A 25,935-nucleotide genomic window follows, 5' to 3' on the forward strand; every position below is an offset into this window, starting at 1 on the left:
ATGTGCTTTTTGGCCATCTGTATGTCTTCTTTGGAGAAATGTCTATTTAGATCTTCTTCCAGTTTTTGACTGGGTTGTCTGTTTTTTTTTGATATTGAGCTGCAAAAACAGAACTACCATATGATCCAGCAATCCCACTCTTGGGCATATATACAGAGATATAATTATAATTCAAAAAGATACATGCATCCCATTGTTCACTGCAGCACTACTTATAAGAGCCAAGACATAGAAGCAACCTAAATATCATCAGCAAAGGAATGGATAAAGATGTGGTACATATATACAATGGAATATTACTCAACCATAAAAATAATGAAATAATGCCTTTCGGAGCAACATGGGTAGACCTAGAGATTATCATACTAAGAGAAGTCAGACAAAAACAAATATCATATGATATCACTCATATGTGAAATTTAATTAAAAAATGATACAAATGAACCTGTTTACAAAATAGAAACAGACTTACAGATATCAAAAACAAACTTATGGTTACCAAAGGGGAAAAGTGGGACAGGAAGGCTAAATCAGGAGCTTGGGATGATATAAGATAGAAAGCCAACAAGGACCTACTGTATAGCACAAGGAACTCTACCCAATATTCTGTGATAACCTATATGAGAAAAGAATCTAAAAAGGAATGAATATATGTATGTGTTTAACTGAATTACTTTGTGGAACTAACACAGCATTGTAAATCAACTATACTCCAATAAAAAAAAAAAAAAAAGATGAGACGATCTACAAGACATTCTTGACATGAGAGTTTACGTTGTGGGTTTTTAACTGTGTTCTTCAGTACCTGGGGCTTTTGTGGAAGATCTTAAGAGGTCACCAAGGTAATATGAGGGGGACACCAACAGAACAAGTGGCTTGTCCCTTTCCTTACCCCCTCCTATAAACTGATAATAGCTGACTTTAAAAAAAGTGACTCCATGGACTATAGCCCGACAGACTCCTCTGACCATGGGATTCTCCAGGCAAGAATACTGGAATGAGTTGCCATGCCCTTCTCCAAGGAATCTTCCTGACCCAGGGTTTGAACCTGGGTCTCCCACATTGCAGGCAGATTCCTTACCATCTGAATCACCAGGGAAGCCCATTAAAAGATGACAGTGATACTATTACCTTGCTATTACCATCTTTTAATAAACTGGGTTTTAACTTATATCTTTAAGAGTTTGATTTCCAAAAACTTATTTTGGTAACTGCTATTTAATCTCCCATGTCCAGTGCCCAGTTACAATGTAGATATTTTTAAGCAAAAACCTATTCAGCTCTCACTGTTTCAGGGGGTATTAGTTATCAGAGAGCTCAGCCTTGAATGCAGTGGGTAGTGCTTAGGGAGAGGGCTTCCCAGATGGCTCAGAGGTAAAGAACCCACCTGCCAATGCAGGAGACAAGAGTTTGATCCCTGGGTTGGGGAGATCCCCCGGAGAAGGCCATGGTAATATACTCCAGTATTCTTGCCTGGAGAATCCCATGGACAGAAGAGCCTGGCGAGCTACAGTTCATGGGGTGGCAAAGAGTTGGACGTGACTGAGCACGCACACACACACAGGGTTTAGGGAGAGTGGGCTACAAGGATGAAACGTTTTGTTATGGAGACCAGAGAAATAGAGAAAACAAAGGCATGAAAGTGGGAATGATTAGAAGGGAGATTAAGGAATATCAAAGACAAATTTGCTTGCTTCATGACTTCATCTATGATGGGCCCTGCCAATGATGCCAGACTTCAGGTTTTTTGAACTTAGAGATTTATCTCCTGTGTCTTGTTTAACTGATAACATTTGATATTCTTTCAGCACTCTCAAGTGTATCAGAATGACAGCTCCTTCTTTGCTTCAGTGCAACCACATACATCTCAAAGTATTTTTGAAAGATTATGCCACTATGATTGCCGGGAGAAATATCAATAACCTCAGATATGCAGATGACACCACCCTTATGGCAGAAAGTGAAGAGGAACTAAAAAGCCTCTTGATGAAAGTGAAAGAGGAGAGTGAAAAAGTGGGCTTAAAGCTCAACATTCAGAAAACGAAGATCATGGCATCTGGTCCAATCACTTCATGGGAAATAGATGGGGAAACAGTGGAAAGAGTGTCAGTCTTTATTTTTTGGGGCTCCAAAATCACCACAGATGGTGATTGAAGCCATAAAATTAAAAGATGCTTACTCCTTGGAAGGAGGGTTATGACCAACCTAGATAGCATATTCAAAAGCAGAGACATTACTTTGCCAACAAAGGTCTGTCTAGTCAAGGCTATGGTTTTTCCAGTAGTCATGTAGGGATGTGAGAGTTGAACTGTGAAGAAAGCTGAGTGCCGAAGAATTGATGCTTTTGAACTGTGGTGTTGGAGAAGACTCTTGAGAGTCCCTTGGACTGCAAGGAGATCCAACCAGTCCATTCTAAAGGAGATCAGTCCTGGGTGTTCACTGGAAGGACTGATACTAAAGCTGAAACTCCAGTACTTTGGCCACCTCATGTGAAGAGCTGACTCATTGGAAAAGACTCTGATGCTGGGAGGGATTGGGGGCAGGAGGAGAAGGGGACAACAGAGGATGAGATGACTGGATGGCATCACCAACTCGATGGACATGAGTTTGAGTGAACTCCGGGAGTTGGTGATGAACAGGGAGGCCTGGCGTGCTGTGATTCATGGGGTCACAAGGAGTCGGACATGACTGAGTGAGTGAACTGAACTGAACTGAATGCCACTATGGGAGCCCACAGACATAGCAACTGGAATATGTTGAATTCTTTTTTTTTTTTTTTTGACAAAACAATCCCCTTGTTAGTTTGAAAACTTCAGTGAAATAGGTTTCCATATGACATCCCATTTTCTAAAAATAATTAAATATGCTGAATTCTTGTTCCCAATTTTTTACTCTTTCCTATATCCACACTTTGGGTCATGTAACTCTGCATGTTTTTTCACTGAGTGAGGGATATGCTGCTGTGCTCCTTAACTTTGAGCTTGGCCACATGATGATGATGTGGGTGCAAACAACACTGTACTTGTTTCCTTTTTTTTAGGCTGCTGCTGCTAAGTCGCTTCAGTTGTGTCCGACTCTGTGCTACCCCATAGACGGCAGCCCACCAGGCTCCCCCATCCCTGGGATTCTCCAGGCAAGAACACTGGAGTGGGTTGCCATTTCCTTCTCCAATACATGAAAGTGAAAAGTGAAAGTGAAGTCGCTCAGTTGTGCCTGACTCTTAGCGACCCCATGGACTGCAGCCTACCAGGCTCCTCCATCCATGGGATTTTCCAGGCAAGAGTACTGGAGTGGGGTGCCATTGCCTTCTCCGTTTTTTTAGGCTACCCCCCCCCACAATTCTGCAGTATGTGGAATCTTGGCTCCCTGACCAGGGATTGAACCTGTGCCTTCTGCAGTGGAAGCATGGAGTTTTACCTACTGGACTGACTTCAAGTTTAGGCCTCATGAGGCTTTCTGTGCTTCACTTACTGTTTGCACTTCTGTCATCATCATGAGAAGCCTGTTTTTCAGCTAGTCTGTTCATCAAAGGAGACTGAGAGGCATGTGAACCAGATTTGGATCCAACCTGCAGCTTGGAGCCATCTAGTTAAGTTCAGCTAAGATGAGTGGAGCCACCCTAGTGAACGTGCAGACATGAGAAAAAGAGTATTTAGACTTGAATGTCATTGAGATTCTTTGACTGCTTATTATACAGCAAGAGCTGGCATAGGTAAGACCTTGAGTTTTTTGACAGATCAGAAATTGGGCAACTTCCCTGAAGATTCAGTATTCTCATCCATGAGACATATGTAATTATAACTGTATCACAGTATTATAGACATTAAATAAAACAGTATATGTGTCAAAAATACTAGGTACAATGTGTCATTATTATTTTATCAAAAGACAGGATGATACTTGGGGACTCAGGGATGCAGGGGAGCAAGAGACATGCATTTATTTCAAGATGGAGATTCAATGTTAGAACATACGGTGGTTGAAAAAAAGGCATTTATTCTAAAACTTGGGGCAAATAAATCTTTCCTCTTTAGTTTAATGACTGTTAAACTGCACAAATTTACTACTTGGGTAGATGAATAATGAGCTTGAAATAGTTTTCTTTTAAAGGAAAATAAAAACATGACTTTACCAACATCACTTGGTGTATAAAGTGCTATTAGTCACATGCAGTAGTTAGCACATTTGATTTGTTTGTGACCAAGAGTTCAGGTGAATACATTTGAGATTTATTTTGTAATTTTCAACATGCCAATATAAAACAGCTTTTTTTTTGCCCCTTCATTGCCATCAGGTCAGAATAAATTGACTCTTGATGCAAAGTTGTAGCCAGGGGTTGAAATTTACCTGTGATTAATGGTCAAAGCGTTGACTAGCTACAGCCCCCACCCCCATGTTCTTGTATATCACGTCCTGGACTGGGAGCTGTTTTGTATAAAATATTGAGATACTGGTCTCTCTGTCCCTCACTTGCCCTTGAAAGTGAAGAAAAATACTTGATTAAATTGGTTATTAAGAAAGAATAAAAGACAACTCCTAATGAATAAATATGTTTGGTAAAGTATATTTCTAATTCTTTGGGTCTTCAAATATACAACCATAATATATTATTTCCTAACCAATTAACAAGTCAGTTAGTTTAGCCAGCTTTTAGCATTCCAGTTCACATTTTCCAGCAGTGATTTAGAATGGATACAAAATTCCTGGAGGGGAGGTACCCACCTTCCTTCCTGAGGCAGTTCACCTTGTTGGACTTCCACTCCCACAATAAAGCCAAAATGGGCTAGATTTGTCTTTGCTTTCATTCAGTTTGGTGCTTTGCTGATAAAACTAGTAAAAAATGCTTAGGACTCGTTTTTTTTCTCCCCTCTGAAACGTGCCCATGTGTATACAGTGTGGGTCCATCACTGTATACGTTTGGATGCTTTCAAAAGCTGTCCCTGAGACAATGGTTTGGGTGCATGCAGTTTATTGTATGGTGGCCCCAGGAGGCATGGTGAGGAAGTTAGTAAAAGCAAGAACATAAAAGGAATATTCCTGAGCAAGTTACTGCTGTGGGAAACTAGAGTTCAATCTTGCTGGGAGAAACCATGTAGAACACAACTCAGAATTGGCCCACTGATGGTTTAGCAAGCCAAGGTATTCATTCCTTTGTGTCCTGCCCTCTTGACTGAAAGGGGCTCATGGGGGTGTTAACTTCCAGGTATTTCCAGCCGGCAGGCAGGACTTATTTCTGCTGACAGAAATAGATCTCAGGCAGAGAGAAGGCATGTATTGTATAACTATCCATCTTGCAGGTGACCCCTGAGGTCAACAGAAGGAACGTGGGTGAAATTGTCAAGAGCATCCACTACAGGCAGTAAAGGGAAAGTTGGTAAGAAAAACATCAGTTTCTCATGTTACATGAGTGTCAAGTGTAAAATATTTTGGTCTTTGACTTTAAAGAAGGAAATACCTGCATTGTCCTGGTCTATTTCCATACGGGTTTTTTCATTTTCTAAATTAAATTCTTTTGTCCCTATTGGTATGGGAAATAGAGTTATATGGCTGAGACCCAGATTTTTTTTTCTCACAGCCACAAGTCAAATGAGAAAAATTCATTTTATCTTCAAGAACAAAGATTTAATAAGGTTTAATTTTTTTGTTTTTATTTTCCCCCCATTTAATTTAGCTTCCCTGACTTGTTGTTAGGTGCTCAGTCATGTCCAACTCTTTGCAACCTCATGCTGCTGCTGCTGCTGCTGCTGCTGCTGCTGCTAAGTCGCTTCAGTCGTGTCCGACTCTCATAGTCCCTGCCTTAATTTTAGGGCGTGTGTTGCTAGTTCTCACCACAAGATGTCACTATTTTACCAGTCTTAATACTGAAATTTTTCTCTGCAATCATTTAAAACTATCTACTTCTCTGATGTTTCAATAGCAAACACATCCATGGAAATCGTCAATGTTTTTCTGGTAGACAAATTTAGAAAATTTCAGTTAAATAAAGATCAAATCACAACTGATATGGTCATCTCCCACTGAATCTAGAGGCTTCCAGGGACTTTGAAATAATTACATCCCACTTCCACCGCCTGCAATACACACATTGGGCAGATACGATTATCATGGTTAAATAAAACATTTTGCTTTTCATTATTTGCTTCATTCTATGCTTTTAAGGGAGAAGGCAATGGCACTGAGGTGCCATTGTCACTCCAGTACTCTTGCCTGGAAAATCGCATGGACGGAGGAGCCTGGCAGGCTGTAGTCCATGGGGTCGCTAAGAGTCGGACAGGACTGAACAACTTCACTTTCACTTTTCACTTTCCTGCATTGGAGAAGGAAATGGCAACCCACTCCAGGGTTCTTGCCTGGAGAATCCCAGGGACAGGGGAGCCTGGTGGGCTGCCGTCTATGGGATGGCACAGAGTCGGACACGACTGAAGTGACTTAGTAGTAGTAGTAGTATGCTTTTAAGACTTATGAAGCTATCTTTTAATTCAACAGTTCTCAAATGTGACAAAATACAACCCCAGATAATATGTTTCTAGAAAATTCATTTAGAATTTCAATTTAGCTACAAGGGGAACTCTTATGAAATCTGGATGGGGAACATACCGCATGCTCATTGCAAAGAAGCTTCATAAAATGATTATGCTTCTAGGCAGAGGCTGGACTCGACAACTGTGCAATGACTTCTTGTGGGGGGGCACTCAGATTTATAGTCCATCTCCATGGAGTTTTCATGCAGAATTTATTCTTGATAGATGTTTTATATTTCCCATACTTATAGGGACAAAGGAGTTTAATGTGGTATATAAAAGTCCCCTTATGGAAAAAGACTAGGGTCTTGCAAAAATTAGACTCAATGACCTTATTGTTTATAACAAATACTTTCCCTTCAAAATGCATGTAACATGGGGCACCTATTCGCTTCTTTTTCTTGATCAACAAAGGGAAAATCTTTTAGGGTAAGACAGCAAAATGTGCCTTGATGGTTTCCATGAGCCAGTATGATAATGAATGGCTTGAAGGCATCAAGCCATGCCTAGATGCCATGTTTCTGTCATTCCCCAACTGTACATTTGCCTAGTTTTTTTAAACCTCTCTTCAAGTCTTATTTTCTTCATCTGATAAACATGTGTATGTTAAGTAATAATCCTTCCACGTACTTAGTTGCTCAGTCATATCCAACTCTTTGTGACCCCATGGACTGTAGCCAGCCAGGCTCCTCTGTCCATGGGGATTCTCCAGGCAAGAATCCTGGAGTGGGTTGCCATGCCCTCCTCCAAGAGATCTTCCCAATCCAGGGATCGAACCCAGGTCTCCCACATTACAGGCAGATTCTTTACCGTCTGAGCCACCAGGGAGGCCCAATGGCTTCTTCCCAACTCAGGGATCAAACCCAGGACTCCCACATTGTAAGTGGATTCCTTGCCACCTGAGCCATCAGTCACTCAGGCAAGAATACTGGAGTGGGTTGCCATGCCCTTCACCAGGGGATCTTCCCAACCCAGGGATCACATCTGTGTCTCTTACATCTCCTGCAGTAGCAGGTGGATTCTTTACCATTAGTACCACCTGGGAACCCTTAATTCTTCCATAGTAGTTTGAAATTAGAAATTCTATTAGTATCCTATTGCTATTGTCATAAACAACCATACATTTAGAGACTTAAGACAACACAAACTTACTCTCTTACAGTTTTGGAGACCAGAAGTCCAAAATTGGTCTCACTGGGCTAAGGTCAAGGTGTCAGCAGGTCTACTTCTTTCTGTAGGTTCTAGGAGAGAATCTGTTCTTTGCTTCTTTCAGCTTCTAGAGTGTTCTAGAATTCACTGCCTTCTCTGGTTCATGGATTTATCTTCAAGCAGCACAGCATCTTCAAATGTCTCCCTGACTGAATCTTCACATTTCCTTATATAAGAATAAGGACTCTTTTAAGGACTCTCATACACTACCATGTGTAAAATAGGTTAACTAGTGGGAAGCTGCTATATCGGACAGGGAGCTCAGCTCAGTGCTCTGTGATGGTCTGGGGGTGGGGGTGGGAAAGGAGGCTCAAGCGGGAGGGGACATATGTATACATATGGCTGATTTACATTGTTGTATAGAAGAAACCAACACAACATTGTAAAGCAGTTATATTGCAATAAAAAATTTTTCAACGAATAAGGATTCTTGATATCATTGGACCCACCCAGATAAACCAGGGTAATCTCCCCATCTCAAGATCCTAAATTTAATCAAATCTGCAAAATTCCCTTTGCCATATAAGCAGCATTCACAGGTTGTAGGAATGAGGATCTGAGGGAGCCATGATGCAGCCAACCACAGAAATGCTGTATGTAAAGGCCCCACCATAAACAGAAACATGTTTATTATCATTGGCCATGAAATGTTAATTTAGCAGTCAGTCAGGTGCTGTGTCTGTGAATGACTCAATGATAAAATGACATTTTTCACATTCTGGGTATAGTGAAAGGACACAGGCATTTACCTTTTAATATCTACTCAGGCAAGAGGTCGATTTATAAGAAAACTAAAGCTATTTAAGTCAGTCTTCAAATACAGTGTATAAGATGAGTTGTGTATTTCCTCTATTGAATTGAATCATTTTCATTTTCTTTTCGCTATTACAATAAAGAGGAATTCAGCATATTTTTACAGATCAACATCTAACTTACTGGTCAGCAAAAATCCTGGGTCTTTATGTGGCTTTCTCGTTCTTCAAATCAGACTGAAAAAAAGCTACACAGGGCATTGGGTGTCTGTGACATAAGGAACAATCGTTTGATCGTTTGCGACTCTATGGAGGAAAAATTAAATAAAGATATACAGTTTCATCTCATTATTTTCATTTCATATCTGTCATATCTTGTTGACATTTTCTGTGTTATCTACTCTTGAACACACTTGAAGCTATTATTTAAAAAAAATAAAGGACAACATTTTGTCAGTACTCCAACTTATGTGGAATAATTATATTGAAGAGACTATCATTTGAATACTTCAGTTTTGTACTGAGTTTAAATTACACATTTAGTCAATATGCAATTAATTGAAGTAGAGACACCTGCAAACTAATGCCATCAAATCAAGTGTGTAAGAAGAATGTACACTTATGTGAAGTGGCCTATCTTCCTACATTCACCTATTATATATTTAAGATGGCAGAAGAATTAAATACTGCTCAATTAAGAACAAGCCACCTAATGGATTGGAGCCTTTGGGAGACATAGGCCAGAAAATTAACTTCAGGTGTGTGAGCATGGCATATTCTTGTGTTTTGTGAAAGACATTGCCATGAAAATTTGCCATCCACACACTTTTCATTAATTGTGTTTAACAACAACTAGTTATCAAGCTCCCTAGACCAGTGGTTTTTAATACTGAATTTAAAAAATTGGGACTCAGTGAAGACCCATGAATCCCCTGCAACTGTGTAAGAAATTGTGTGTCTGTGTGTGTGTATACACTTTTTGTGCTGTGGCTGAATGACTAATTAAGAGCCAATATCCTTTCTCCCCTTATTCTTGTGTAAATACTGATTTTATTCTATCTGGAAGGTGCTTGGCCGAATAGTGCACATGCTAATTTCCCCACTTGTCTTCTAGGTAGGACTGTCCACTGAGAATTAAGTGCAAGTTCTTGGTAAGACTTTGAGTCTCCTCAAGAATGACCAGACAGCAGGCATGTGTTCTTTATCCTTTTACCTCTCCATTTGTCTTCCTTTTCACTACTTGGAATGCAGATGTGATGGCTGGCACTCTAGCAGTCACTTTGGGACTTTTAAAAATATCAAGTAATTACATTATTTTTAATATTTTTGTACTGAGGTAAAGTTTATGTACAATGAAACATTCAGACCTTATGGATATTGTTCAATAAGTTTAGGCAAATACATATCAAGACCTACAGTATTCCCATCACTCTGAAAAGATCCCTCATGCTCTGCAGTCAATCTCAACATTTCACCTAAGAACTGCTAATCTGATTTCTTTTTCCATGTGTTAATTTTGTCTATTTAGAATTTCATATAAAGGGTCATACACTATGTGCTCTTTATTTCACCTGGCTTCTTACATTTAGCATATTTTTGACATCCATTCATATTGTTGCATGTATCAGTAGTTATCTTTTGTCAGCTGGACTACCATAGCAAAAATACCATAGACTGGGTAGCTTAAAAAACAAATATTACTCTCTAACAGATCTGGAGGCTGGGAAATCCAATCTGAGATCAAGGTGCTGGTAGATTTGGTATCTGGTGAGAAACTTCTTCCTAAATTATAGACTGCTGTCTTCTTGCTGTACATGGCCAAGATAGGACATCTCTCCTGTGTCTCTTCTTATAAGGACACTGAGGACACTAATCCTACTCAGAAGGACTCTAACCATGGCCAGACTATGTTCCAACAGCCCCAGTACCAAGAACCATCACACTGGGGATTAGTGCTTCAACAGATGAATTATGGGGGGATAACAAACATTTGGCCCATAGCAGTAGTTCATTCCTTTTTTTTTTTACTGCTGAGTACTATTTCGTGTTATGAATTAGAACATAGTCTCTTCATCAATTCTCCTATTGATAAATATCTAGTTGTTTCCAGTTTTTGGCTTTTATGAAAAAAGCTGCTATGCACATGCATATACAGGTCTTTATGTGGACATATGATTTCACTTCTCTTGGATAAATAATAGGGATATAATTACTAGGTCATAGGGTAGACATATCTTTATCTAAAAACTGCTAAAGAGTTTTACACAGAAACAATAAAATTTTACACTTCCATCAGCAGTGTCCTTGCTAACATTTGGTGTTTCAATTTTTTAAAAAATTTCAATCATTCTAGTGAGTGTGTACTATCTGATTTTTAAATTTGTGATCCTTAAGGGTTAAAGATACAGAACAGTTTTTATGTGATTATTGGACATTGCATTTTAATGCAATATTGGAGTAGAGGGTGAGACCTTCAAGGGACAGACTCTAATAACAACAGTTATTCATTTAAATGGCTTTTTAAAGACAATGGGTATTGGTAATCCTTTAATAGGGTTTGCAAACTTTGAGGAAGAATTGAAATGCTCTGGAGAATACTGGGCCCTTTGAAAGATTTGTGGTTGAAAGGGAGAGAGAGAAGAGTTAGGGCTCCTGGAGGCCAGAAACAGACTTTGGGGTAAAACAATGAGAATTTCAGTGGAGGCTTTGAGTTTTTTATGGAGTGTGTAGTGACAGTGAACACTCTTCTAGTCATCATACAATTTCAGGAAAAACCTCCATTATTTACTTATGCAGGAGTGGGAAAACTACTATTAGCACACTAAATCTGGGATGCCACCATTTTTTTGTGCCTGAGTACAATTTTATTGGCACACAGTCACACATTCATTTCTCTATTGTCTGTAGCTGCTTTCATGTGACGATGGCAGAGTTGAATAGCTGCAACAGAGATCAATAGAGCCTGCAAAATTGAAAATGTTTAGTATCTGGCCCTTTTCAGAAAAAAAGTGTTAACCCCTGTACCACTATGGGGGTAGGTGAGGGGAACTACAATGAGGTGATTAGTACTGGGTCGATGTGGGAGAGGGGTACGATTTTTGGAGGCTGGGTCCACTATTTCCAAGCCTAAGGAAGAATGTTTGTAGATTCTCCTGGCTTAGCAGCCAAGTATTTGAAAGTGCACCGAGAGACGTGGCCAGACGAACAGTTATTGAGGTTCTTTTCCTTTTTTCTTTTTGCTACTAAAATCGGTTGTATGTGACAATTTAGACTGACATAGTCCTTACTTCCCCAAGCTAGATGATACTGATGTGAAGGGGCGTGAAAAGATCACAAGGTCAACAGAATAAGAATGCTAAACAACAGCTAATACTGAAATACCTTTGCAGACCATCCAAATCCCTTTGTTCTGACTTCATGTTAACTAAGTAATGTAAAAAAAAATCCATTTTTTTAACTCATCTGCAGATTAAAGAGCAAACACAAAAATATGCTCTTTGACCAACTATAGTTCCCTCTATGAAATAAAATCAGTGACTTCCTGATTCAAATTGGTTTCACCTCCATTAGAGGTGTGCGTCTGTTTTCTTTGGGCATAATCACTCTTCAATAAGCTGGCCAGTAAATACTGAAATATAAGAAAGGCTCCAATGACTAGCAGAAAGACTATAGTAATGGAGTCAAGGGGACAGGATTTGAAACTGCAAAGTTTACTAGTTCTGTGACTTGGACAAAGTGGTTTCACCTCTCTGAGCCTCCTGGTTTACTCCATTAAATGAAATAACATACTGAAGCCCTTAACCTAGTGCCAGAATAGAGTAAGGACTTTATAAACAAAGTTTCCTTTCTTTATCTTCTATGTGTAGGGCTGACAGATCATACTTTGAATAATGGTGCTCTGGGCTGAGGTGTGCCCTACTTCCCATTCATATGTTGAAATCTTTAACCCCAGTGTGTCTTTGAAAGAAAGTGAAAGTGAAATCACTCAGTTGTGTCCGACTCTTTGCGACCCCATGGACTGTAGCCTATCAGGCTCCTCCGTCCATGGGATTTTCCAGGCAAGAGTGCTGGAGTGGATTGCCATTTCCTTCTTCAGGGGATCTTCCTGACCCAGGAATCGAACCTGGGTCTCCCACATTGCAGGCAGACGCTTTACTGTCTGAGCCACCAGGGAAGCCTTTAGGAAGTAATTAGGTTTAGATGAAGTCATGAGGGTGGGGCCCTCAAGGGATTAGTGACTTTATAAGAAGGAACATAAGAGAGCATGTGCTGTGTGTGTGTGTTACACAGAAGAGGTCATGTGAGTGCACAGTGAGATGGATGCCACCTATAAGCAAACAGAAGAGATCTCAGATTGAAACCTACATTACCAACATCTTGATCATGAACTTCTCAGCCTCCAGAGCTGTGAAAAAAATGTCTGTTGTTTAAAACACCCAGTCTGGTATATTGCAACGGCAGCCCGACCTAAGACACACTGTAATCCAGTGAAGCCCAGTCTTGAAAACCTCTCCTGATTGCCATTTAGCTCCATCCCTAAGGATTATATGGTAGTCATTTAAAGAGTTATCTCAATAATTTGTACTTTTATATTATCTAAAAGAGGGAACACACACCAGCTATTCACTTTCTTGTCATTCTCTACTGACTCTGTGTTTTCTTTACCTTCTGAGATATTTTAAGCCATTAGGAGATATTTTAAATTTCAAAGAGTTGATGTGGGTCTGCTATGTTTGGGTAGAAAGCCTCAAACTATATTTTACTGAGAGTGCAACTAAAGATGAGAGTAGTGTCTGAACTAAGGATATAGTGGACTGAGAACATTATGTGGGCTTTTTAAAAATAGATTTTATTTTTTAAGAGAAATTTTAGGTTCACAGTAGTACTGGGCACAAGATATTTCCCATAAACCTTTGCCACTACACAGGCATAACCTCCCCCATTATCAGCATCTTACACTATAGTTGGTACCTTTGTTGTAATTGACGAACCTACACTGACATGTCATTATCACTCAAAGCCCACAGTTTACATTAAGGTTCACTTGTGGTGTTGTATATTCTAAGAATTTGAACAAACATATAATAACATGGATCCACCACGATCATACCCAGTAGTTACAGTGCTCTAGAAACCCTCTGTGCTCTGCCTCTTCATCCCTCTGGGCCCTGATGCTGGGGCAGTTTAGGGATGCTAAGTCAGTATCAGATTCACAAAATATCTGATTGCAAAGCTCAAAGTCCCTAGTAACTATATGCTGTTGTTTTGTCAATCAACACTATCCTGGTCAGGAGCCAGGTCAAGAAATTTCAGGTACACTTGTTGGAATATCGGCTTCTGAAATTTCAGAGTGTCAGCTGTGAATATTTTCCACTTTTGCCATTCAGTGTTTACATTCAATGAAAAAGCTCTGTTTAGATTTTTTTTTTTGGTCCTTTCCCCCCTTTTTATTGAATCAGAGACTAGATCTAACACTGATGCCTGGTCATGATAAAGGTAACTGAGATAAGCCTAAAAGTTGGCTACAAAACCCTGATTATTTATAGTCAGTGAGTTACATGGGATCATGCTTTTCATTCATACCTATATACATCTATCATACAAATTACACAGAAGCTTATTATTGTAAAAGAATTCTATGAAGTACAAGAAGGTAGTTATGTTAGAATATGGTTTCTCCATTTCACTCCTACTGTGCACCAATTTTTTTTAAATATTTATTTGCTTAATATAGTGTACAAACTGTGACAACACAGTGGAGTGGAGGAAAATGCTGTAAATATTGTCAGCCCTCAGGAGAACTTAGAGTTTCCCTGAAAAGCTTAGGAAACTGACCATAATTCCACCCACTGATTATAAACTCTATGAAGGCATGGATTTTGCCCTGTTCAGTTGTTCATGGATCTATCCAAGTGTCTGGAGCAATGCTTGCAAAGGGTGACTACTCAGGAAATACTTGTAAACGAAGGAATGGATGATGAAGGAAAGTATATGCATTTCTTTGGAAAGAAACATTTTGCCTAACATTAAACACTAGAAAAAAATTTAGGTTTTTTTGTGTGTGTTTTTTTAAGGCATTAAGGCATTGAATGTACAAATTAATGCTTTTCATATGGCAAGAAGCTTCCTTTTGGCCACTGTCATATAAAATCATGTTCAACAGTAATCCAAGAAAGGATACATTAAAAGATTTTATTGCATTGAACATAAATCTAGGAAAATGAGCAAGGTTGGCTTCATGGGCATGTGGCCTATACAGCTGCACAGGGCCCCACGTTTAGAAGGGTTTGGTTTAATGCTCTACTGTTGCCATCTTGAAGTTGTTAACATTTCTGAACAAGAGGTTTTATAGCTTCATTTTACATTGGACCTTCCTCTGTCCATGGGATTTCCCAGTCAAGAATACTGGAGTGGGTTGCCATTTTCTTCTCCAGGGGATCTTCCTTGACCTAGGGATCGAACTCACGTCTCCTGAATTAGCAGGCGGATTCTTTACCACTGAGTCACCAAGGAAGCCCATAAATTATGTAGCTAGTTATAGAACTGAACTGATCTATTACAAGGCCATTACACACTAGCTAATTATTAAGAACAGAGTTAGGGGAGCTAAAGAAATGTAAATGAAAATTTTCAGTTCTATGACTTGTTAAAACTGCAGTGTCCATATAAGATATCTCCAGATGATCTAGAAGTCACTAGAAACAGGCAAATTGGCCCATAGATACGAGAAAAGGAAACAAAAAAACTGACATTTTAGAAATCATAATATGACATGATGTCTTGCTTGGTGCCAACTATGCCCTTATTCCCTAACCTTCTTCCTTTAGGTTTATAATTTAAAAGATAGACAAGGTAACATGAGTGATGTGCTACATTCAGTGATGTAATATATTTTTTCCTCTCTCAGTAGATGAATGCTAACTGACTTCTTTTTATGGGTCTCTCAGGCTTCAGACTACAGTGCAATGGGGGAATTTAAAGAAGTGTCTCTGATTGTAGATCCTCCTAATGTCTCACAAAAAAGAATTGGATGAATATTCACACATGATAACAACTAAGAAAAATAGAGCTAAGCATACAGATGAACAGGTATACTACTACCAAAATCTGGGTGAAATTTCTCATAAAGCTGTGGTTTGTGAAACTGAGTAAAGAACCAAAAAACCCTTACCCATGCTTTGATTCAATAGGCAGAACACAGAGAGATCGGAAGAACTTTTATTCCTCTTGCATTGTAGAATGGAGCCTGAGAGATCCAGGGTCTGTACCCATAAGAGAAGTGAATGGGCATTCATCTACTAAGAGGAAAAAAAAAAGATTTAACACATCACTAATGTTCCTTAGTCTGAGTTTTCAATTATCAGTTGTCTAAACTGTACTTAGGGCAAAAACAGAGTTATCAGTTCAAAATTGGACTTGGTGGGAATTCCCTGGTGGTCCAGTGTGTAGGACTCTGGCTTCTACTACATGGGACACGGGTTTGATTCTTCATCTAGGAACTAAGATCCCACAAGCTGCACAGTGTGGCCAAAAAAATAAAATTTTAAAACATTTGGTCTTTGTACCGAATGTGTAAAACTGCTAAATGAAGATATCAGCTGTTCTAGCAAAGTGAACATTCTGTTCTGAAAATGAAGGAGTCTGACTTGATTTTCTGCATCAGATGGAAGGGCCATTTCAGAGTAAGTGAGAGCAGAGCCAGATTCTACAGAACCAGCTGGAAATATGGCAAAAGGTAGCTTTTTTTTTTGCCATTGTTATCTTTGTTATCATCATGATCTCATTCTCTGTCTTGTGATGACTTCAGAATTCTGAGCTTCATGCACGTCTTGTGATATACCCCTAATTTGCAGGTGGTCCTGGGTTGGAGATAAGGCTGCCAATTCCTGAGACTGAGGTGGACAATACATAAAATGTTTTGACCAAGGAGGCCAATGACTTACGGTGGTGTGACTTCCAATCTAAGCCTGTTTCCTCATATATAAGGGCTTCCCAGGTGGCGTTAGTGGTAAAGAAACCACCTGCAGTGCAGGAGGCTCAGGTTTGATCCATGGTTCAGAGAGATCCCCTGGAGGAGGGCATGGCAACCCACTCCAGTATTCTTGCCTGGAGAATCCCATGGACAGAGGAACCTGGTGGGCTACAGTCCATGGGGCTGCAAAGACTCAGACACGACTGAGCGACTGAACACACACCCACACCTCATATATATACATTAGAATAGCAGCAGCTGCTACATACTTTTGTTATAAGGATCATAGAAATAAAATATGCAAGCATGTATGTTTGTACATAAACTTTTGGTAGGAGAGGTAGTGCTGAATAAAACCAAATTTCCTTCCCAATTGACCTTTTCTAAACTACCATTTCTCATAGGGCCTTCCCCTGCATAACATTATATCTTATGAATATTTTCTGCTAAAATTAAAGCCAATATATTTAATTTTACTACTGAGTAACTTCATACATTCTGTAAATTTCAATGTAATTTTCCATTTGTATTACATAACTTTTCCCATGAATTACACTTCTACCATTCTTGTATAGAAAGGCAGTATTAACAGATTTTTTGGGTTCACATCCTAGCCCTGACACTTATTAATCATGCAATATTAAGGCCAATTTTGGTGCCAATTCTGATGTGTTGTTTCTTCCTCCCACACCCAGCAATGCTCTGACACTAGCTGGGTGCCCTACAATTTAACTTAATTCTGATACTATTGAAACCAGGCAGGACCCTGTGGGTCTCCAGGACATGGAAGCCTTTCAAATGGTTGCAAATCAGGGAAGGGACAGAATACAGAGATAAGGGAGGAGCAGTCAGGAAACAATAGCACCGCTGTAGGGCAGGTCCCTGTGTTCCCCCTCAAGGAAGGGATACACAGAAAAGTATCATTAAATTCATCTGTAGAACTAAAACCTCCACTGAATGGAGGATGTTCCAGAGAGAAGGTCACAGTTTGATAATATAAATGCTCATCAGGAGACCATCTGAGGTCAAATGAAAGGAATACAGCTCCTCTCCCCAACCCTGATCCTTCTTATCAAACCCGTCCTTGAACTACTGCTATAAATTTCCTCACCAAATTCCCCCAGGTGGGGACACACAGTTTTTCAGGGCATCAGCTGGCTGTGTCCAGCCCCCACCCCCGGCAAAGCAAGAAAGCTATTTTCACCTACTTCACCCCAAACTCTTGTCTCAGATTTGATTTGGCACTGGAGCACAGAGACTGAGCTTTCTGCATCATCCTCTACCTTGCAGACACTGTCAGATTCCACAGGTTAAGGGCTCAGTCTTACAAGACTACTAACTTCCCACTTTAGACACCAAACGAAAGTCCAGGTTGTCACCTGTGCTTCTGATCTGCCACATATAGACTGGAAGTTCCAACAACCCTCTCCCCTTGGTTTTGATTAATTTGCTAGTATGGTTCACAGAACTCAGAAATATTTCACTTACTAGTGTGGAGTCCAGGCAGAGGTCATAGGGCAATAAATCCAGAATTAGCCAAGCTCCATGGCAACCATTGTCATGGGCCATCCTGTTTGTCATGGATCTGTGCCATCCTGTTTGTCATGAGCCATCCTGTCCCTAACCAGCCAGCTCCCATCTCCATATTAGGCAAAGTGGGCACCAAAAGACCCCCGACCAATGACTTAACACCATCCCTCCCCATAGGAAGTTTCTTTGTCCTGAGACTATTAAAATTGGCTGCAAGCCCATGAGAGGGGTCGGCTCTCCTTGGTCTGTCAGGAAGTTGGCCTTCTGTCTTTGAAGTGCCCTCACTAGCTCAGCCTTTTGCTCTCAATAAACTATCTCTTCTAAAATACTCTTGTGTCTGGAAATTCTTTTCCAACCTGTGCTAGAACTGCCACAGTAACTAGACTACTGGCCTATTGTAAAAGAAGGTAACTCAGGAACAGTGAGATGGAAGATGTATATGGGGAAAGGGCTCAGAACTGCTTTATTCTCTGAGCACGCCTCTCCTCCCAACCAGAAAGCTCTCTAAACCCCTTTTATGAAGGCTTTATCACACAGGCATAGCGGATTAAACCATTCGCCACTGGTTATTGAACTTTACCTAAAGTCCCTTTTCCCTCCTCAGAGGTCAGGGGGGTGAGACTGAAAGTTCCAACTCCCCAACCACAAGGCGGGTTCCCTTGACAACTAAACCCCTAATTGCTTTCTAAAAATCATCTGCTGCTGCTGCTAAGTCGCTACAGTTGTGTCCGACTCTGTGCAACCCCATAGATGGCAGCCCACCAGGCGCCTGCGTCCCTAGGATTCTCCAGGCAAGAATACTGGAGTGGGTTGCCATTTCCTTCTCCAATGTATGCATGCATGCTAAGTCGCTTCAGTCGTGTCTGACTCTGTGCGACCCTATGGACAGCAGCTTACCAGGCTCCTCCATCCACAGGATTCTCTAGGCAAGAATACTGGAGTGGGTTGCCATTTCCTTCTCCAAAAGCCACCTCATTGACATAAATTCGGATGTGGTTGAAACAGGTTGGTTATAAGTATCAACAGACATTTATTGCTCTTATCACTTAGGAAATTCTTAGGGTTTTAGGAGCTCTGTACCAGAAACAGGGACTTCAAATGAATTATGTTTCTTATTATAACTCACAATGTCACATGAGCAAGTCACAACCTTCCTTTGCCTATGTGGATAATGGTTGTATCATCTTCACAGGTTTAATCGTGAGGTTATATGACTTGTGCTGTGCTTAGTCATGCCTGACATTTTGTGACCCTGTGGATTGTAGCCTGCCAGGCTCCTCTCTCAACAGAATTCCAGGCAAGAGTGTTCCAGGCAAGAATACTGGAGTGGGTAGCCGTTCCCTTCTCCTGGGGATCTTCGTAACCCAGGGGATCTTCGTAACCCAGGGAATGAACTCAGGTTTCCCACATTACAGGCAGATTCTTTACCATCTGAGCCAGCAGGGAATCCCTTCTCCAGGAGATTTTTCCCGACCTAGGAATTGAACCAGGGTCTCCTGCATTGCAGGCAGATTCTTTACCAGTTGAGCTACCAGGGAAGCCCTTTATGAAATAACACCTTTAAGGTGTTATTTTTTTAGAGCAGTTTCAGGACTAGAGTAAGCTCTCTGTAAACAATAGCTATTTTTTCTTTAAATAGTAGTGACTCAATAAGAAAACCCAAGTATGAAAGTTTCACCTTCTTATGAATTGTCTCTGTTCTTCATATATTAGTAAATTTGCTAGGTATTTATTTTTAAAAAATATTTATGTATTAATTCATTCATTCATTTGGCTGCGCCAGGTCTTAGTTGTGGCACATGGGATCTTTAGTTATGGTATCTGAACTCACAGTTGCAGCATACAAACCCTTAGCTGCAGCATGTGGAATCTAGTTCTCCAACCAGGGATCAAACCCCAGCCCCCTGCATTGGGAGAGAGGAGTCTTAGCCACCGGACCATCAGGGAAGTCCCTCCTAGGTATTAAAACCATCTAGTGTGGAATGGCATCACCAACCCTGGGTCATTTGGGGATAGTTTAATAAATAGATTTAAAAATGAGTAGACAGAGTATAGGAAAACCACAGGGGCTGTGGAATACCCCAGGGCTAGTAATTACTGAATGCTGCTACCACCCCTAAGCCTTAAGGTGTCAGGGGAGAGAACAGTTATTGGGACTTAGAAGAAGAGAAGGCAATGTGATGAAGGGAGAAGGATAACAGAAGTTCTAACTTCTGGTGGAAGAAAGCGGCCAAGACAAGGTGACCTGGCAGAGAGGGAGCTGGGGACTAAATTCTTTCACTTTCCTCCCCTCCTTTCTCTCTCCTGCCAATACACCCTAGTAGCCAAATTGAATTCCAAACTTGAGGGAAGAGAATCCTGCTGATACAGTTCATCTAGGGCAGCCTCGTGGGTCGCAGCAGGATGGAGAAAGGGGAAGAGTGGACATGGACACGGGAAAGGTGCCCAGTGAACAATCATGTTAATTCTTAAACTTAAAAATCTGGCAGTTTCATAAAATCATATCCTATTTTTAAATGATTATTTCTTTAAAAATTTATCTTTATTTTTTGGCCACGCAGAATGTGGGATCTTAGTTCCCCAACCAGGGATCAAACCTGTGTCCCCTGCATTGGGAACATGGAGTCTTAACCAGTGGACTGCCAGGGAAGTCCCTATATCTGATTTTTTTTTTTTTTAGTAATAAAAATATTCACTTTAAAAAAAAATATCCACTTTTTTTGGAAAGAAAATCTTTCATATGAGACTAATATCTATGGAAATGGGTAATATTTCTGTGATCTCTGTATCTGTAGACTTGTGTTAAGTAACTATCTATTGGGGTCAATAAATCTCTTAGAGAAATTAGATTTCTTGGGGAAAATACTACTTTAAACCACAGCCACCCATCTCAGATTACCTGTCCTTGGCCAAGAGAGGGATAAGGCTCAAGATTTGGTTGGTCTTAGTCCAGTCTATCTCCAAAAGTATAAAGTGTCCATAGGTATGGCTTATTGACAGGTGGATCAGCTGCATCATCTCTATAGATGAAGACCAATGAAAAAGGCAAAATGATAAATGTACAACGTGATGTTTGAAAACTTGTATGTGCTTCAAACATCATATATACCAAAGGACCTCTATTCTTTATTATTGTCTCTTCTTCACAAAGACATCCCTCATAGGTTCTCACACACCTTCTTTTTAACTGAAAGGCATGATTATCATTTTAAAATGCAGTTCCCCATTCCTTCAGCAGGTTTTGGCACCAATTCATTTCCTATCAGGCACAGACTTAATAGAACCCTCCATCTCTTCTGCTAACAAAGATTATACAGTGGGTGTTTCTCTGAGTTCACTGACAGCCTTCTCTCCTGCCATGTTCCCCTCCCTACAACTAGATGGTGTCTCTGGTTTTTACTGCTCAGTTTCCTTTCAATCCCTGGGGTTCAGCTTGCAAACTGAAAATTTCCTCTTACCCACTCACTCAAACTCTCCCTCATTTCCAGACCCACTCAACTGTTTTCTCAACCTTTTGGAGTCAATTACAATGATTACTCACTTTCTCTTTTTTCATATCTCTGACACAGGAATGGAACTCGAAACCTATAAACTTCTATTGAAAGTGCAGAAATCCCTCCCCTGCTCCCACTGAAAACTCATTTCCACATTTCTCTTTATCTGGTGCATTACTGTTGCTGTTTTATACCAGACTGTTGGGAGCTTAATGTTAAGTGCTTCATTAATAATGCTTTGTGCTTTAGAAAAATTTGAAACAGATAAATCTTGACAGTGGAAAGGACTTATTTATTTTATTCTTTGTGCTTAACATCACAGAGAACAGTTTAAAAACAGTTTTGTTTCTACTTCAAGATACAGAAAAGCAGTGCTTTACAAAACACAGCCACAGACAGAATTAATTAGTGGAAGTATAAAAAAGGGTTTTATGATTTAAAAATAAATGTTTGCTTCTAACAGTAATAAAAGGATAAAAATCACTATATTGAGAGAAGAGGAAAGAAGAAAACAAAAGCATACATTTTCCTGGAAGGATAGGGCAAACTCATGGGTGTGCTAACAAAAGAATCTGTACAGAAAATAATTAAAATAGAAAATGTCTAGTTTTGCCTTATTTGAAATGGATTTGTGAGTCCCATTTTGGCAATACTTGTCAGTAATCCGGTTTCCATTAGAAAACAACATTGACTGTTTTCTAGTCAGTCTGGTACTCTGCAACATTATTATCCTAACTTAATTCATATATTGGGTTGGCTAAAAAGTTCATTCTGGTTTTTCAATAAGATGGCATGACAAACCCCGAATGAACTTTCTCACCAATCCTAGTAAAAATAGTGTCTCTTCTAATATTCCCAACAGCCCTCCCTCCTGAAACCTTTCCTTTCCTCAACACATACAAAGCACTAGATGCAACCTTGAATCTAGTAGGGAACTTAAATGGCATTAGTTCAACCTTATTCCAAATTTAAAACATTTCTGGGACATGGTCAAACAGTTCTGCCTGAATACTTTCAGTGAGGGGAACTCATTCTTTACCAGGTGTTCCATTTCATTTGTGTCTAATCGTTAGTCCTTGAACAGAGTAAAAATCTGCCTCTGTAACTTTCTAGCTACTGGTTCTAGGAAACAGCTGGAACATCACAGGTTGATTGTTTTTGCTTTCACAGGATATAACTCTTCAGACTTTGAAGAGCAACAACACATTTCTCAAAGTCCTTTTTTTTTTTTTTTCGGATACATACCTGTACTTCTCTCAGCTTTTCCTTCTGTAAAATGATTTCCAGCTTGTTCACCATCTTGGCTGCTTTCCTGGAGAAATATCCTAATATGTGGAAGTTCTTTAGATGGAGCATCTAGAAATACATGAAAGGTTTGGGTTATGCTCTTACCAGTACTATTAGGCTTCCTCATGATGATATTAATACTATATATCTGTCCACGTAGGCTAAAAATTGTACTTTTACTTTTTATTGGACCTTACAGTGTGAACATCAGTTGAACTCAGGATTATTTAAACCCTAACATCTTTTTTCAAATGACTTGCAACCAGATGTGGCCTTTAATTCTAAACCTGAAAAATAATAAATTTAGTACTGACATGCAGACTTACGAACTACCTTTTTTATGAAACAAGTTGCCAGTCCAGGTTCGATGCACGATACTGGATGCTTGGGGCTGGTGCACTGGGACGACCCAGAGGGATGGTATGGGGAGGGAGGAGGGAGGAGGGTGCAGGATGGGGAACACATGTATACCTGTGGCGGATTCATTTTGATATTTGGCAAAACTAATACAATTATGTAAAGTTTAAAAATAAAATAAAATATAAAAAAAAGAAAAAAAATACTATGTGTGTTTCAACCCAATATTTTGGATTTTTATTATATCATCCAATGTATTAGTTTCAAACATTGTGACATCTTGAAATCTGAAAAGCATGCCTCTGACAGCCCCTTTTTGTGGAAAGTATATCATTGGAGACTTTACTCTGGTAGAGATCAACATATTACCCATGTGTCAGTAATAATTTGGAAGATTTTAAATGTCTATAACTGATAACAAACCAAAGTAGACAAAACTCAGGACTCAGTTATTCAACTGGTATTTCTGAGTGCCCATGATGTGTCAGGAACAGTATTAGGTATAAAAGACTATCAGAGTAACAGCTCACAATTTGTCCACATTCTCTGTACCTGTGCCTCTGTGTATTCTGAATCTGGGCGTGGCTGAAGGAAATCACCTTCGACCAATGGTATAACAGAAAATGAGACACAAGCAGAAGCTTTATCAACATCTGTGCATTCGAGCTTGCTCTCTCTTGCTGGTCCTAGAAACCTTGAACCTTCAGCATGTGAATAAATCCACACTGGACTGCTAGAGACTCACGTGGCCCTGTCACCCTTGCCACTCTGGCCAGCAGTCCAACACCAACTGCTAGGCAGATAAGTGAGGCCATGCTAGGCCAAGTGGCCCCTAGGAAACCTGCTGTCTAACCGTGTGAATGAAAGCAGCAGGACAACTGTTCAGTGGAGACCAGCTCAAGTTTTCAAATCATGTTATCATAAGCTAATAAGTGATGGCTGCTTTAATCTACCAACTTTGGGGGAGGCTTTTTACATAGCAAAAGCCACAGGGGAAAGTATATCAGCTTTCTGCTGTAGGCCCGAGTGGTTGCTGCCAAAAAGGTCAAGTTTAGGAAACCTGAGAAGGTGGGGCTGGTTTGGCTGGTCGCTACTCCAGACACAAAGCAGTCACCATAAAGAATATTGAAGATGGCACCTCAGCCATGCTCTGGTGAGTGGAATTGATTATTATCCCCGCAAAGCGCCATGGGCAAGAAGAAAATTACCAAGAGGTCAAAGATCAAGTCTTTTGTGAAAGTTTATAATCACCTCATGCCCACAAGGTATTCTGTGGATATTCCCTTGGACAAAGCTTGTCAACAAGGTTGTCTTCAGAGATCCTACTCTCAAATGCTAGGCCTGACAAGAAGCCAAGGTCAAGTTTGAGGATAGATACAAGACTGGCAAGAACAAATGGTTCTTTCAGAAGCTTCGGTTTTAGGTCTCTTTAAAAGTCATTAAAAATACCAAAAAAAGAAAAAGAAAGAAAGCGTATCAGACACAGTCCCTGGTCTCATGAAAAATGTTTTTAGTAAGATTCTCATTGGATACGGTAAGTTTCCCAACCTGTCATTACTACTCATATCCATTCCCTTGTCTGTCACTTATTCAGTTATTCCCATTAGACATGGCATTCTTTGTGGACTTGGCCATGTAACTTGCCTTATCCTATGAAATGTGAGAGGAAGTAACAGTGCCTTAAGAGGCATCTGTGTTTCCACCCACCTTCTTGTGCTTCTGTACCATGGGAAGAGGGAAGTGAAGGACACACAGAGCTCACCTGAACCCAATCTGCAGTGTGGCACCAAGGCCATCTGAGGCCAACCTCGATCAGCTAACACTCAGCCAAACTGCAGATGTGTGAGCAAGGAGAAATCACTGTTGCTTTATGCCACTGAATTTCAGGGTGCTCTGTCATGCTGGATTTTGGTGGCAAGATCTAACTGATAGCGTGGAGCTATTTAAAGATATTGCTAAGTCAACAGTACCATTGCAAGAAACAAAGTCACATAGTTTAGTAAATTATTGGCTGAATTTTATCTACTAATAAATTTTTATTTACATTATGGCAGACAATAATAAGAGATATTCAACTGACAGAAATCATCAGTCACTGCAATATCTGGGAACTGAGTAACAGCAGCATCCTTTAATTTTTCAGTTGCTACACTTCTAGGACTAAAGGCTGTTTGGTCTTAAGCTTGGAAACCACTATGACTACTCTGTTATTCAAGATAGTTCCTAGACACTTTCAGTACCAGCTGATGTGTCTTTTCCCCCCTTTATTATGCCAAGGTAGAAGGTGATGATTAAAGTGTTAATAGCAGATGTAGACAAGATTTCCATTAGAGATATTTGCCTTCGTAGGGGGTTTCTTAACCATCAAAAGACCTCAGTACTCAAAGGAGATATGCTACAAGAATAGTCTGGCATGGAGTGTGGTTTATGTTTTGGGACAGAACACTTTTTTTTCTATTCAAGTCACAAAAACTTGAAGTGCTCTAATCCAGGCTGTATCCTGGATTAGATAATCCAGTGCCCTGCTGGTACACAAGAGAGTGTTTTTAAGTTTCAGATTTGACAAGGTCTGATAATTTTTGGAAATCATAATAAAAACAAACTCCTAGATGTTTCAGCAATGTAAAACTGCTGTAAAGGTTTTTTATTTGCCTACCCTTCAGTTTTTGTACTTAATCTTGTGAGTAGGCAACAAACGATTCACAGCCTGGGAGCCACCTTGTGAGTAGCGCTGCAATGAGAGACTGTGGGCAGGAGGGGATGATACACACAAGCTCTGTTGAATTATTTCCTTGGCTATACCACAGCTATCT

General features: G+C 40.0%; 1 pseudogene; it reads left to right on the forward strand.

The window, feature by feature from the left end:
• Positions 1-19,118: 19,118 nt before the first annotated feature.
• On the forward strand, positions 19,119-24,545 carry LOC129640174 (60S ribosomal protein L27-like; annotated as a pseudogene).
• Positions 24,546-25,935: the final 1,390 nt, after the last annotated feature.

Source organism: Bubalus kerabau, chromosome X, assembly GCF_029407905.1.
Source record: "Bubalus kerabau isolate K-KA32 ecotype Philippines breed swamp buffalo chromosome X, PCC_UOA_SB_1v2, whole genome shotgun sequence".
Lineage (NCBI taxonomy): Eukaryota > Metazoa > Chordata > Mammalia > Artiodactyla > Bovidae > Bubalus > Bubalus kerabau.